This window comes from Zootoca vivipara, chromosome 10 (assembly GCF_963506605.1).
Source record: "Zootoca vivipara chromosome 10, rZooViv1.1, whole genome shotgun sequence".
NCBI classification, from domain to species: domain Eukaryota; kingdom Metazoa; phylum Chordata; class Lepidosauria; order Squamata; family Lacertidae; genus Zootoca; species Zootoca vivipara.
The window spans coordinates 56278801-56292547 of NC_083285.1; positions in this window are offsets into that span (position 1 = coordinate 56278801).

Genomic DNA, 13747 nt, shown 5'->3' on the forward strand with positions numbered 1-13747 from the left:
CAGGGATTCAAAACTCCGACCTTCTGATCGGCAAGACCTAGGCTCTGTGGGAGAGGCAGTCCTAAAAGTACTGCAGTCCTGAGCAGTTTAAGGTTTTATAGGTCAAAACCATCACTTTGAATTGAGCCTGGAAACTAATTGGCAGCCAGTACAATTGGGCCAGAATTGGCATTATATACTCAAACCATCTTGCCCCAGTGAGCAGCCTGGCCACTGAATTCTGCACCAGCTGAAGTTTCCAAACCATCTTCAGAGGCAGCCCTATGTATAGCGCATTGCAGTAATTAAACCTAGAGGTTACCAGAAGTTAGTCAACAGAAGTTAGGCTATCCCTGCCCATATAGGGGTGTCGTTGGGCCACCAGCTAAAGCTGATGGAAGACACTCCAAGCTACTGAGGCCATCTGAGCCTCAAAACAACAGCCGAGGATCCAAGAGTACCCCCAAGTTACGTACTTGCTCCTTCAGAGGGAGTGTAACCCCATCAAAAGAATCCAGATTTGAGCCACCTCAGAGCCAGTTGCCTCTGCACAGATGTTGAAGTCCCCCGAGCCAGCAGTCAGGGACTCCTCAACCAGCCTCTGATGCCAGCTCTAAGAATGAGGGGAAGATATTGACTATATCCCATTTGTTAGTGGCCCAGAAGACAGGAGTGCCTGGTGTGCTCTGGTCCATGGGGTCACGAAGAGTCAGACACGACTAAACGACTAAACAACAACATTGGAAGAAAATTTGATTATCAAGGAATAGAAACAAAATATGTGGCATTTTCTAATGTAAAAGTTGACATATTATAAGAGACTCTGGGTGAAATTAAAAATTCACTCTGAATTAGAAGCACAGTTTTATATGGTTTTAGAATAAGAGGATTATGAAAATGTTAAGAGAGGTATTGTGCAGAAGACAAATTTTGGCATCCTTTTTCAGTGAAGGATTTGAAACTAGTGAATAGATTTTTTAAATGTTAACTATAGTGTGATACACTGTCTTGATTCAAAATATGAAGGAATTACTGATTATATTCTATTTTAATAAGAATTTTTGTTATTTCAATGAATTTTTAAATTCTAAGGACATTGCAATGTACAGTGGACCCTCTGGATACAAATTAAATATGTTTCGTGGGTCCGTCCACAACCCAAAAAGTCCGTAAGCAGAGGCTCATTCGTAACCTGAAAGTTACATATTCAGAGCGGTACATAACTAGAGGGTCCACTGTAAGATTTGTTTTCAGTTGTAATTTCCCCCTTTTTATATCTAAACTTTTTAAAAATTGAGGAAAATAACTTTACCTTCCTTTTAAATTTCCCCCCACACTCAGTACATGATGGTGCAGATAGAAATATTTGAAATTCAATAATAATTCCCTTAAAACTACTTCTTTTCTAGATCAAACATGTGTATCCAGTCTGATTTGATTGTCTTTTAAGTTTTCTTGATAGTGTAGCAGATGATCTTAAGTATTTCCAGCCAACTATCGAACTGTTTGTTTATACAGTACTGTATCTGATTTGGATTCCTCTTGGGTGGTGTCTAAACAAGGGGAATATTTGCCTTATAGAAAATACAAGTTTTCTAAAACAGAGCTGTACGTTATTCCTCAACCCTAGTGCCTTGGGGTCTGTATCTACCTTCTTGCTCCATCCTTGCCCTTCTCCAGGCTGCAGCTTGGTGAGGTGGATATATCCATGCTATATGCAGAGTGTGTTTTCCCAACGACCATTGCAGGACTCCAAGGGATTTAGTTGTGAGGGGGGGAGGGAGAGATGTTAAACAGGCTTTTCCCTAATGAGCTGTGACGCCAGCTGGAGAGGGGGAGAATATGGCTTTTCTCTCCTGTCCAGTGTTCTGTGAATGTATAGAGGGGGTGGAGGAGGAACTGTGTGTCTCCATTTTGTACCTCCTCCCACCGGTCCAGTACACACACTGTGCTGATTTGCTGCCTCCTCCGTTTCCTTTTTGCTCTGTCCCCAATGCATTTTGGCAAGGTTCAGATTTCTGTGCTCACAGCTCAATGCTCAAGGAGAAAAGAGAAAAACAAAGGACTGAGGGGGATGTGGAGGGAAAGTCACTTATTGCCCTATCTCAAGACTCTGCACTGTGCAGTAGAGCTGGTGAGAATCCTGCTCCTTTCTTCATTTGCCAGCAAATCTCTGAAAATTAATGGTTGCTATAAGTGGTTTTTATCATCTGCTTTAAACACTCGTACTAGCTACTGTCCCACATTTGGCCTTCTTCATTAGGGCTTGAAAGTTTAAATATTATATTTATTTCCTAAAATTCATTTCTTCAACATACGCTTTCATCAATAGAAATTAATCCAACAAATATATTATATCATTTCCCATATTAAGAGTGTATGTGACTTATGTACAGCAGAAACTGTAAGTTTGAGTCTTCGGATATGTAATAAAAGAGTGCTCATACCCATACATACTACTACAAATTGTTCTTTAACCCAAACATTGTTTTCCACGTTCAAAAAGCTGTTTGAATTGATATAAGTGATGCTTAAAAGGAAAAAAGAAATTGGCATATTCAAAGAACTAAGAGGCACAATAACCAAATAACAAAGATTCATATATTAAAAATAGTATATTGGTAGTGCTTTGAGCTCCCTGGAAGAAAGGAAGAATGAATGAATGAATGAATGAATGAATTAATTAATTAATGAATGAATATTAAGAGTATTAATGAAACATGAAAAGATTTTTGTTATTTGTGTATGCTAACTCTTTGAATTGTATCTGGAAAGACCTACTCACAGCCCATAACCATTTATGTTTATGTGGACATATCCCAATACTTGGTGGCTGTCCAAAATGCATCAGGAAATAAGAGCATAATGAAATGGACCAGGCTGTACCCTGTGCCATATTTAATGTGCATACCTAAGATCATGCAATGAAGATTAACAATATATTACTGTTGTTGTTTAGTCGTGTCCGACTCTTTGTGACCCCATGGACCATAGCACGCCAGGCACTCCTGTCTTGCACTGCCTCCCGCAGTTTGGTCAAACTCATGTTCGTAGCTTCGAGAACACTGTCCAACCATCTCGTCCTCTGTCGTCCCCTTCTCCTAGTGCCCTCAATCATTCCCAACATCAAATATATTACTAGCATGTGTTAATTTACCTTTCGTAGAAGCAGAGGGCTCCTCTGAGGCTTCAGTCCATGCAATTTCAAGAACATTTTTACAGACTTTACAATGGACTAGAAACTTGTGCTTTTAAAAAATGAGATCCCCATGAGACTGTATAATACGCTTAGTGCTACATTCATCAGGTTTTATTTGCTGCTCTACTAGGAGTGCCCCAATTCCCATTTCCCAAAGCTGATTCAGGAGGATACCATAGTTGATGCTATCAAAAGCCAACAAGTTCAATAAGCAAGAGCAAGGTCAAACTTCCCATGTCCTGTACTCTGTGGAGTTCATCCATCAGGCAACAAAGGCCAACTCGGTTCCGTACCAAGGCCTGAACCTAGACTGGAATGGATCTAAACAATCTGTATCCTCCAATAATGCTTGTACTGCCCTACCATGGTTCTTTCCACCACCTTCCCCCAAAAGCTATTTTTGCACTCTGGCCTCAACCAGTCAGCCCTGGAAAAAAAGCCAGGAAAGATAGAGGTCAAGGGGCACATAGCCTGATGCACTACTGCCACCACGTTGTCCACATCAGCTGATAGTATAAGGTGAAACTGATCCCACAGAACATCTTCAATATTGGCAGTGGATACTTCAGCTGGAGCTGCAACAAGTACAGAGTCACGATCACTCCAAAACCGAGCAACTTTACCCTCAAAATGCATATTCAGTTTGGTCACACTGGGAGTCTGTAACCTCTGGACCATCCAAAATAACTCAATCAGCTGGCTACCAGAGGATGCTGCGCTAGTTGCAGAATGAGCCTTTTTTTGCAGCCCACAGTCCCACATGGTAGGCGCGATTTTGCCCCCCCCCTAAAAAAACCCTTTATTGATTACATCAAGGATGTTCCCTGCCTGGTGTGTCAAGAGTGATGGCCATGAAGTCTTGAGCTGTTTAACCTTTGCTTACAGGTGTTTTTTGTTTGTTTGTTTTGCAGTGTTAGACAGCTAAAGATCAGGAAAGGGAAACAGATATAGGCATACCTACATAATAATGCAAGTTATTAATAATCCCCCCCACCCCAGTGTTAGCTGCGGGGGGGGGGGAGTTGTTGCCAAAGTATGTTATTTTAGACTCAGCTGGAGCCATTTTTCATTCTTAGCTCAACAATTGCCTTACTCTTGCTATCTTTGGGCATAGTGTCAGTTTCTGTGTGTAAATCAAGAATACTGGTAATAACTTCATACCATTTGTTTCAGGACAGTGAAATACAGATTATAAAGCAGTTAGCATGCTGGAAATACCATACAAATGATAACAATGCAAATTATATTTGTTCTGCTAGAGGTCACTGTTGGTAAGATCACATGTTGTCAATGCTCCCACCTCCAGTCTGGAAGGAAAGGATTTCGGAGAAGTGTATTTAAATGTTCTTTCTCTCATTAGGAACTTGAAGCAGCTCTTTACAGTGATGATGTGGAGTTCATCAGTGATCTGATTGCCTGTCTTCTTCAGGGTTGTTACCAGCGCAGTGACATTACGTGAGTAGTCTCATTCCATGGTTTAAATGTTTTTCTAAATAAAGAGAATTAACCCATTTGAGGTGTGATACAACTTCTGTGGAGTGCTGAAAAGATAGATGCCAGACCTGAGTCCTGAATAAGTGTCAAATGAATTCTAACAGCTTTCTATTCTAAAGTGGCTGTTGGATTACTATTTTATTCATAGCCCATCTATTATATTCGAATTCATAATTTATGCCTCAAATGTTTGTATGTTGTTAGTATGATTAGTTAAATGCGGACCTCTCGTTTGATCCTGCATAAAAACCTGCATGAGAAAATCCAAGGGCTGTTACTGCAGCAGAATAGAAATACTTTTTTGTCACTGTACCACTTGTTTACAGTGAGATTAAACCAGCCCCCCCCATCTCTCAGTCCTTGTTACACCCTGTGTGCTGTCCTACAACCACCAACCCTGAACAGCTGCAATGTTGCCGCCTTCCATTCAGCAGCCTCACGGCCCATGGGTAGAAACTGTTCTTTAACCTATTGGTGTGGCTTATCGTGCTTCTATATCTCCTCGGGCAGGAGAATGTTCCTTGCTCTTCTGAGGCAACGGTCTAGCGGACTCAGGGGACAGCCCACAATATTCTGTGCTGTCTTCACCACCCTCCATAGGGACTCTCTGTCCATGACTGTCAAACCAGCATACCACACTGTAATGCAGTATGAGAGAACACTTTCTATTGTGGACTGATAGAAGGAAGTCATCAGTTGCTGTCCAACCTTGTTCTTTCGCAAGATCCTAAGGAAATAAAGTCTCTGTTGGGCCTTCCTAACCACCTGGGCTGTATTGACCTTCCAAGTTAGGATTTCGCTAAGACTGACTCCCAAGTATTTAAACGAAGAGACTCTCTCCACACAGTCCCACCTGATATACAACGGGGCAAGCTCCCCTCTCTTCCTCCGAAAGTCCAACACCATCTCCTTTGTCTTGGCAATGTTTAGGTGCAGATTGTTCTCTAAGCACCATGTGGATACCTTTTGAACCTCCCCCTGCACGCAGATTCGTCTCCACCTGTAATTAAATCCATTATGGTGGTGTCATAAGCACTGTGCAAGTTCCATTAAAACAAACAGAGGTTGTGAAACATAGGCACTTAGGTTTATCTAAAGCAGTAGCTCCCAAACTTTCCCCTTCACAGACTATTTGAGAATTGCTAAGGGTTTTAGTGGACAACTTTATTATTATTTTTACCTTTTGTGGATTCCACAGAATTCAAATTGCAATGCAATAAAATACAATATAAGAAATAAAAGAAGCAATTAAAAACAATTAAAATCAATATGAATATTTAATGCAAAGCATATGCCACCTCCTGTCTTCAACCACAATTTCGTAGACATGCATGGGCCACCTAAATTATGCTTGAGGACAACTGGTGGTCCAGAGACCACAGTGAACTGCATTCACATTGATCTTTGATTTGTGACTCCTGATTTTCTTCTTCACTTTGCTTCCCTTTTAGAAAGACTTTAGAGATGTGTTAAATGAGTTAAGTAAAATGTCCCCCATTCTTATAATTTAATGGTACACTGATGGCCTTTGTGTACATGATAAAATGTTCCCATTAGATGCTTACTTGTAAGTATTCTAGAATGCAGTGAAATTTTGCAGTGTTATACAGAACAGACAGGGTGGCCCACCCATGAGGCAGAGTGAAGCCACCTTGGGCGGCGAAAATGGGACGGGCTGTCACTGCATACAGAGGTGCTCTGTTTGGGAAGGTACAAAGAGAGCTGTTGCCAGTTAGTGTATACAGTACTGAACTAGATGGGCTAATAATCTGACTCAGTGCATAAGTCAATTTCTTATGCTTCTGTGTTCTTCCTAGGTAAGCCTAGCAGACACTTCTTCTTGTGACTTTAATAATGTAATTGTATAGGACCCTTAGTGCATTTCCTGATAGCCTGTCTGCTTCTGGTAGATGGAATGCATTTCATTACGATGTTCTGTTTTGCAACATGGGACAGAAATGGAGCACTAAATGGAATTGGTAATAACTGATGATGGGCATTTTATTTGGTCGTGGGGTTTAGGAAATGAAAATAACAGTTCATTCAGAACATTCAAGCCCCTGAGTTCTCAGCAATTTCCATTCAAGGATTTGTTGTTATTCTCATATGTGTGGGACCAGGGCTCTATTTCTAAGTCACACTCCTCTTTGAATGGCAATTTTTGACAGAAATTGGGAGTATAAAGGGGGCTCAATCAAGAAGATTGCACTAAAGACTTTAAAGCCAAGGCCGTGTGAGCTCTCATCAACATGGCAGTGTCTTAACTGTGTCTGTTTTCCCTGCCATAAATGCTGTCTGCCCGTCTGAGAATGGTTTAATTTTTATATAGCGATTTACATCTATAAACTGTGCCTCATTATTTATTTATATTTTCTTGCACAGCATGTAAAAATTGTTGACTGGGCTGGAACTGCTTGGCTATTGTTTTCTGTATGCAGCATGATTAAAGTACTTCTGCTAATTATAATGTACTCTAAAGTAATTTTAGAAATGGAGGCCTAGCTGAGAACCATTCTGGTGCACAATTTAAATGTACTTTGGGTTAATTTGCTTATTTGTCTTGAAGAGAAAACATGTGTCAAGTCTGTGCCACATGGCATTGGGAGTCCTCCGATTTTGGCTTTAAAAATTGTCCTGTTTTGTTATACAGAGAAAGAAAGAGAGAGTGTATGTGTGAGGGTGATTAAAACAGTCTTTTTAATGATTAAAACAGTCTTTTTAACAGTCTTTTTTAATACTGCAAGGCAACTCTATTTTATAATGTGAAACAACTTTTTCTTCCGGTAGCGTTTTGAGGCGTCTGAAAAAATTACTACAGCATGTGCCTTAGAAATGTCCAGTACCTAGTGGTTAGACGTGAAATGCCTACTTAGGCACCCTATCCTGGCTCTATCATAGCTGTCAATTTCCCCCTTTTTTAAAGGGAAATTCCCTTATTCCGAATAGGATTCCTCGCGAGAAAAGGGAAAAGTTGACAACTATGGTCTCTATTTTAAAATGTTCTACTATTGTTCAACTTCTGTTCTGTTTAATGCAAACAGAAAAACTCCATACTCACGGAGACTAATAAGACATCTGTGACATTGCATTGTCACAGATATGTGTGACTTTCCTTGCTGGTGCTATCTTTGACTAGTAAAGGTAAAGGGACCCATGACCATTAGGTCCAGTTGTGACAGACTCTGGAGTTGCGGCGCTCATCTCGCATTATTGGCCGAGGGAGCCAGAGTACAGCTTCCAGGTCATGTGGCCAGCATGACTAAGCCACACCTGGCGAACCAGAGCAGCGCACAGAAACGCCGTTTACCTTCCCGCTGTAGTGATACCCATTCATCTACTTGCACTTTGACGTGCTTTCGAACTGCTAGGTTGACAGGAGCTGGGACCAAGCAACGGGAGCTCACCCCGTCATGGGGATTCAAACCGCCGACCTTCTGATCAGCAAGCCCTAGGCTCTGTGGTTTAACCCACAGCACCAACTGCGTCCCCCTAAGCATCTGGGTTGTTGTTGTTTAGTCGTTTAGTCCTCCACTTGTAATGTGTTTTTCTTAGGGTGAATGTAGTGCGAGAGTATCATTGTGGCCAGGGCCATCTTAAGCATATCTGGCGCCCTGGTGCCATGGTGCGAAGATCCCTCCGGTGCCCCCCTGCCCCGTTTCCCAGCACGGCTGTCTGGCGCCTTGCGCCACCCAGCCTTGCCTTAGAGCCGGCCCTGATTGTGGCCGAGAAGTAAAGCAGTTCCCTATTGTCAGATACTTCTGCTGTGGGTGTGGAAAGCAATACCATATAATCAAGGCCTCTTCTGGCTGTGTGCTTTAGCAATGACCTTGCTGCTCTTCCTCCTTTTAGGTAGCAGTGAAACTAGCCTGCTTCAGCTGTCATCTCTAGGTTAAGTGGCTGCATTTGCTTCTGTCAAGCTTGTACATGTGTCTGCGATGTGATCTGTTATTAGATTAGACGGCTCCCATCGGCTCTCCATTTCCCCAGCTTCCCAAGGGATTTTGTGCCGTTTCAACTTTGTTCCAATTCTATCTGTGGGAGTGCTGTTGGAGTCAGCCAACTTGCTTGGCTGTGAGATTTTAGTTACAAAAGTCTATTTGAGAATAGATAGGGTGGGGATATTTTAAAGTGTGCCTCTTACCTTGCTAACTGAATAGTTCTTAGAATAATAGCATTGTAGAGTTGGAAGAGACCCCCGAGGGTCATCTAGCCCAACCCCCTGCAAAGCAGGAATCTCAGTTAAGGCATCTATTCTTGGCTTAAACTATCTAGCACCTTCCCTTACTTAAGGATTACTTCTTACAAACTATACCTGCACTCTCATAAAATATATGTCTTGTGTCTGAAATCTGTGAGATGTGACTGCGAACATATCCATCCCCTGCTTGAATATGCATAGAAGGAAAAAGTACACTTATAGTACAATATATTTATATTTTGTACTTGAATGTAGGATTCTTACCTGGGTTGTAAGAAATCCCCCTGGACTATTTAAGAGCTGAGTACTTTTCATTAGCCGCTAGCTTGCACAACACTTCCTGATTGCATTGCAAAACTGGTTTTGCTCAGAAAATTAATTTCAAATCAAGCATTGCAGTGAAACAGATGGGACTTAGGCAAAGGCTAAATTCTCTTCCCAACCTCAGTTTTTTTGCCCCAATTTTACAACTTCATATTTGAGAAAATCCATCCAAGTTATGATGAAGTGACTGAAAAAAATCACAACGATTTTATGTGAAATTCTTGTCTTTTGTGTTGCATCTAGTGCTGATAACTTACAACTTACCCACAAGGCTTTTGTCCCTACCCAGCATTTAAGTCAGGCTTGGGAATCACACATAAGAATAATCCTGCTTGATCAGACAAAAAGTCATTCTAGTACAGCACCCTGTTTTCAAAAATGGCAAGCCAGCTGCTTCTAGGAGGCCTACAAGCTTGCTGTTGCTTAGCATCTTTCTTTCTTATAATGAAACCACATCTTTCTTTCTTATAATGAAACCACATTAATTTGGGACAAATCCTCTTCAGAAGGCAACTTACAATAAAAATGATAAAAGCAACTTGATATTTCAAGATACAGGCACCCCCCCCCACTTGCGTGCAATTGACTCATGCATGACTGCGTATACATGCAGCACCGAGACGTAATCAAATAATTTAATTCAAATGGAGGGAGAGAGCTGGAGAGTCCTCGTGGCTTACGAGGAGCATAGCTGCCAAGTTATCCCTTTTTTTAAGGGATTTTCCATTATGCTGAATAGGCTTCCTCGTGAGAAAAAGGGAAAACTTGGCAGCTATGACGAGGAGACCCTCCCCGGAGCCCAAATAGGATTTCAGTGAGGGCCAAGAAGAGATGGAGGTGCTGTGGGGCTTTGTTTAGGTTCCTCAGCCTCCCTGCCTAACACTTCATGCGCATGGTAGCGCAGTACGGGCCATTTTCCTATGCGTCCTCCAGCTTCCTGCCAGCCCCAGAGCTTCATTTCCAGTTATGGATATTTTTGCGACAGTATTTTTGATCTGAATTAGAGAGAGTGTGGCAAAGAAGGGCATTCAGAGGTTTTAGAAGTTGCTCCCTACTTATGAGGTTTTCACATATGCGTGGGGCGCCAGAATATAACCCCATGTAAGTGGGGAGTTCCCTGTATTGTACTTCTTTGAATATTAATTATAACTATCATGGCTAATAGCAGTTAGTAAATTTACTGTCCTTAATTCTTTCTTGGGAAAGTAGACAAGGTTCCTTTTCCGCCCTCTCTTTGGGAGCTGACTAGATAGACGCAGGTCCTTAGTGGAAAACGTATGCTGTCTTACCTTGCTTGACTTACCTTCTTCATAGGTTCACAAGCTGTTAGAACTAGCCAGAAGGCTTCTCCTTTGGACTTCCTCTTCCCACTAAAGATAAGCAAAGAGCTCCGTTGTGGCTGTCTGGGGTCAGGCCTGCAGCTGTAACTCAGATTAGGTTGACCTTAATAAGAAACAAGCCCTTTTTTGACAAGTCATGATAGATAGATTGCTGTAGGGGAGTGAACATTAGCTATCCTGTAGGTTTTTCTCTTTCTCTTGATATACTCCTTGCTTCTTCTGACCCTACTAATGATGTCTGAATGAGGTCATTCAAACACACATTAGACTCCTCCCCATAGTCTTCATTTATTTCTAGACAAGTTGCATTTGTGAAGAAAATATTGCCAAGTAATTTAGAATAAAGCATTAATGACTTTGGGTGTCACTGGAAAAATGCTCCCTTCTGCTGCAAAGAGAGAAACATTACATATCTTGCCCTTTCATCTTCCTGAACTTAGATTGCCCTCTCCCAGCCTAAAAGAAACTGTATAAGCAGACATCCCTATGGAAGCAGCTGTTGTTGTTGTTGTTGTTGTTGTAAAGGTAACTGCCAGTGAACAGTTTTGTCTTTTTATGGACAGCAACTTTACATCCTGCTCCCTGCTCAGTACATTTATGAGTGCACTAGAATGACCCCACCCCCAAACATATGATGCTACCTCTGTACTGGAAAAATTGGTGTCAAATTAATTTGTTTACATACCGTATATATTCAACTATGGTCAGGACTGACCCCCATTAGCTGGCCTCACCTTTGGTTTAGGTGGTAAATTGGGAAGGGCTTGCAAATTTGCATGCTCTCTCCCAGCCCAGCTTCCCACCCACTTGCTCGCTTCCGTTTAGTTCTTTAGGAATCATTCTACTGCTTTGCCACATGGAATTTAACAGGCAATTATTTCCCCGTTTACACTCACCTTATGTACACCTTGTGTACACTCACCATTTCATTGTAAAAAGCCTCAAAGTGGTTTACAAAAATGTAAGAATGCAAGAAAAAATTACAACCATACTTAAAAGCATACAAAAATTAAAATACCAGAACAGATTAAAATTACCTCAAATTTCTAAGCATCTGGATAAATTAAAATTAAAATACCAGAACAGATTAAAATTACCTCAAATTTCTAAGCATCTGGGTAAAGTAAAGGTAAACGGATGTCCAGTCGTGACCGACTCTGGGGTTGCGGCGCTCACCTCGCGTTATTGGCTGAGGGAGCCGGAGTACAGCTTCCAGGTCATGTGGCCAGCATGACTAAGCCGCTTCTGGCGAACCAGTGCAGCACACAGAAACGCCATTTACCTTGCCGCTGTAGCGGTACCTATTTATCTACTTGCACTTTGACATGCTTTCAAACTGCTAGGTGGGCAGGAGCTGGGACCGAGCAACGGGAGCTCACCCCGTCGCAGGGATTCGAACCACCGACCTTCTGATCAGCAAGCCCCAGGCTCTGTGGTTTAACCCACAGCGCCACCTGCATCCCCCTAAGCATCTGGGTACGCTTGTCTGAATAAGAAAGTTTTTAGCAGGCACTGAAAAGAATTCCTTCGTGTTATTCTAGTCTTTTATTATCTCTCCTGTGCAAAGTACGTAACTTACATATCTCCTCTGAAAGCATTGTTCACATGATGTTTTACAAGTACCGTGTTTCTCATAAAATAAGACATACCCCAAAAATAAGCCGTAGTGAGCGAGTGGATGGCGCCAAGGAAGAGGAAAAGGAAGGTGCCTGTCGGCGTCTGGGGAGGGGCCAGAAGAAGCAGCTGAAGCCAGCTGTCCAAGCACACGTTTCCAACATGAGTTCGCCGGGGAGAGGCTGTCGAGCTGGGAAGGCGAGCGGCGCTTTCCCTTCAGGCACTGCTGCCGCGCGAAGCGAAAGGGGAGAAGCAGCGCGATGGGGTGAGTGGAGGAGGCGAGCGCCACAAAGCAGGTGGCAATGGGGCGAGCGCGCGGCGGTGGGGCTGCTCCGGTCAGCGGTGCTACTGCGCGTGCACACAGTCACCTCTCGCTGAGGTGTCGAGGAGAAAAATGTGCCAGGGCGTGGCCGGCCGTCTTCCGCCCTGCTTCGCCTGCTCAAATGGTCCCTGCACCGCTCCCTCGGTCTAGCCCAACCTTAATCGGGCGCCACCACTTTCCTTCTTCTTCTGCCCTAAATTGGTTCACAAATGCCTTTATGTGGAAATGGTCCACTCTGGACATGCTGCTGCGAGGCAGGTTCTGCGCCCGACAAGAGGCTCACACTCTCTGAAAGGAACCGGAGCCGCTGCAGGAGCCTGCGGCCCCCGCCTCCTCCTCAGCGCGCCTGTTCCGCTCTTGCTCTGCCTGGTTCCCAAGCTCTAGCCTCCGGAATGCGACAGAGGGTGAAGCGTCCCGGGTCAGGGCAGCAGGGTCAGACGAGCTCGGGGCTTCCAGGCACCGGCAGCGGGGCAGGTTCATGGGAAAAGGCGGAGTGAGCTGCTTCCACCCTCACCCTGTCAGTACGGTAGCTGGAGGAAAGGTCGCTGCCGAGGCTGGGCCGGCCTTTCCTCGGGCCAAGTCAAGAGTTGTCAAGAGTTGTCTTCAGTGGCCACCGTAGCTGTGCCCCGAAAAGCAGCTCGCTTGCTGGGCAAAATAAGACATCCCCTGAAAATAAGCTGTAGTGTGTTTTTTGAGGAAAAATAAATATAGGACAGTGTCTTATTTTATGAGAAACACGGTAGTAATCTTAATTCCCCTGATCTCAGTAGTTTTATCCATGCCACCAGCCATGGTATTCTTCTACTCCAACATCTTTGTGGAGTTTTCAGAAAATGGTGCTTGGAGGACTGTTCTGCATTAGATCACATTGGATCCCACAGAGATCTATTCTGTTCACCATTGCATGAAACTGCTGGAGAACATTGTCCGAAATTTTCGGGTATGGAGGTTTTTCATCCTTGAACATTTGTCTACATTAGGGCAGAAAAAAATAACTGGCGGTCCAGGTCAAAGTTGTTGAGCTTTTTTTTTTTAAGGAAGAGGAGCCCTGTTTTGGGGGATCCAGTCAAAGTTGTTGAGCTTTTTGAGGGGAGGAGGAAAGCCCCTTTTCTTTGGGGTGCAGGGAAAAAATGCAATGTTGTTCAGCTGCTTTGGAGAGAGCCAGTGACATCCAATGATCTACACGGTAGTAATCTTAATTCCCCTGATCTCAGTAGTTTTATCCATGCCACCAGCCATGGTATTCTTCTACTCCAACATCTTTGTGGAGTTTTCAG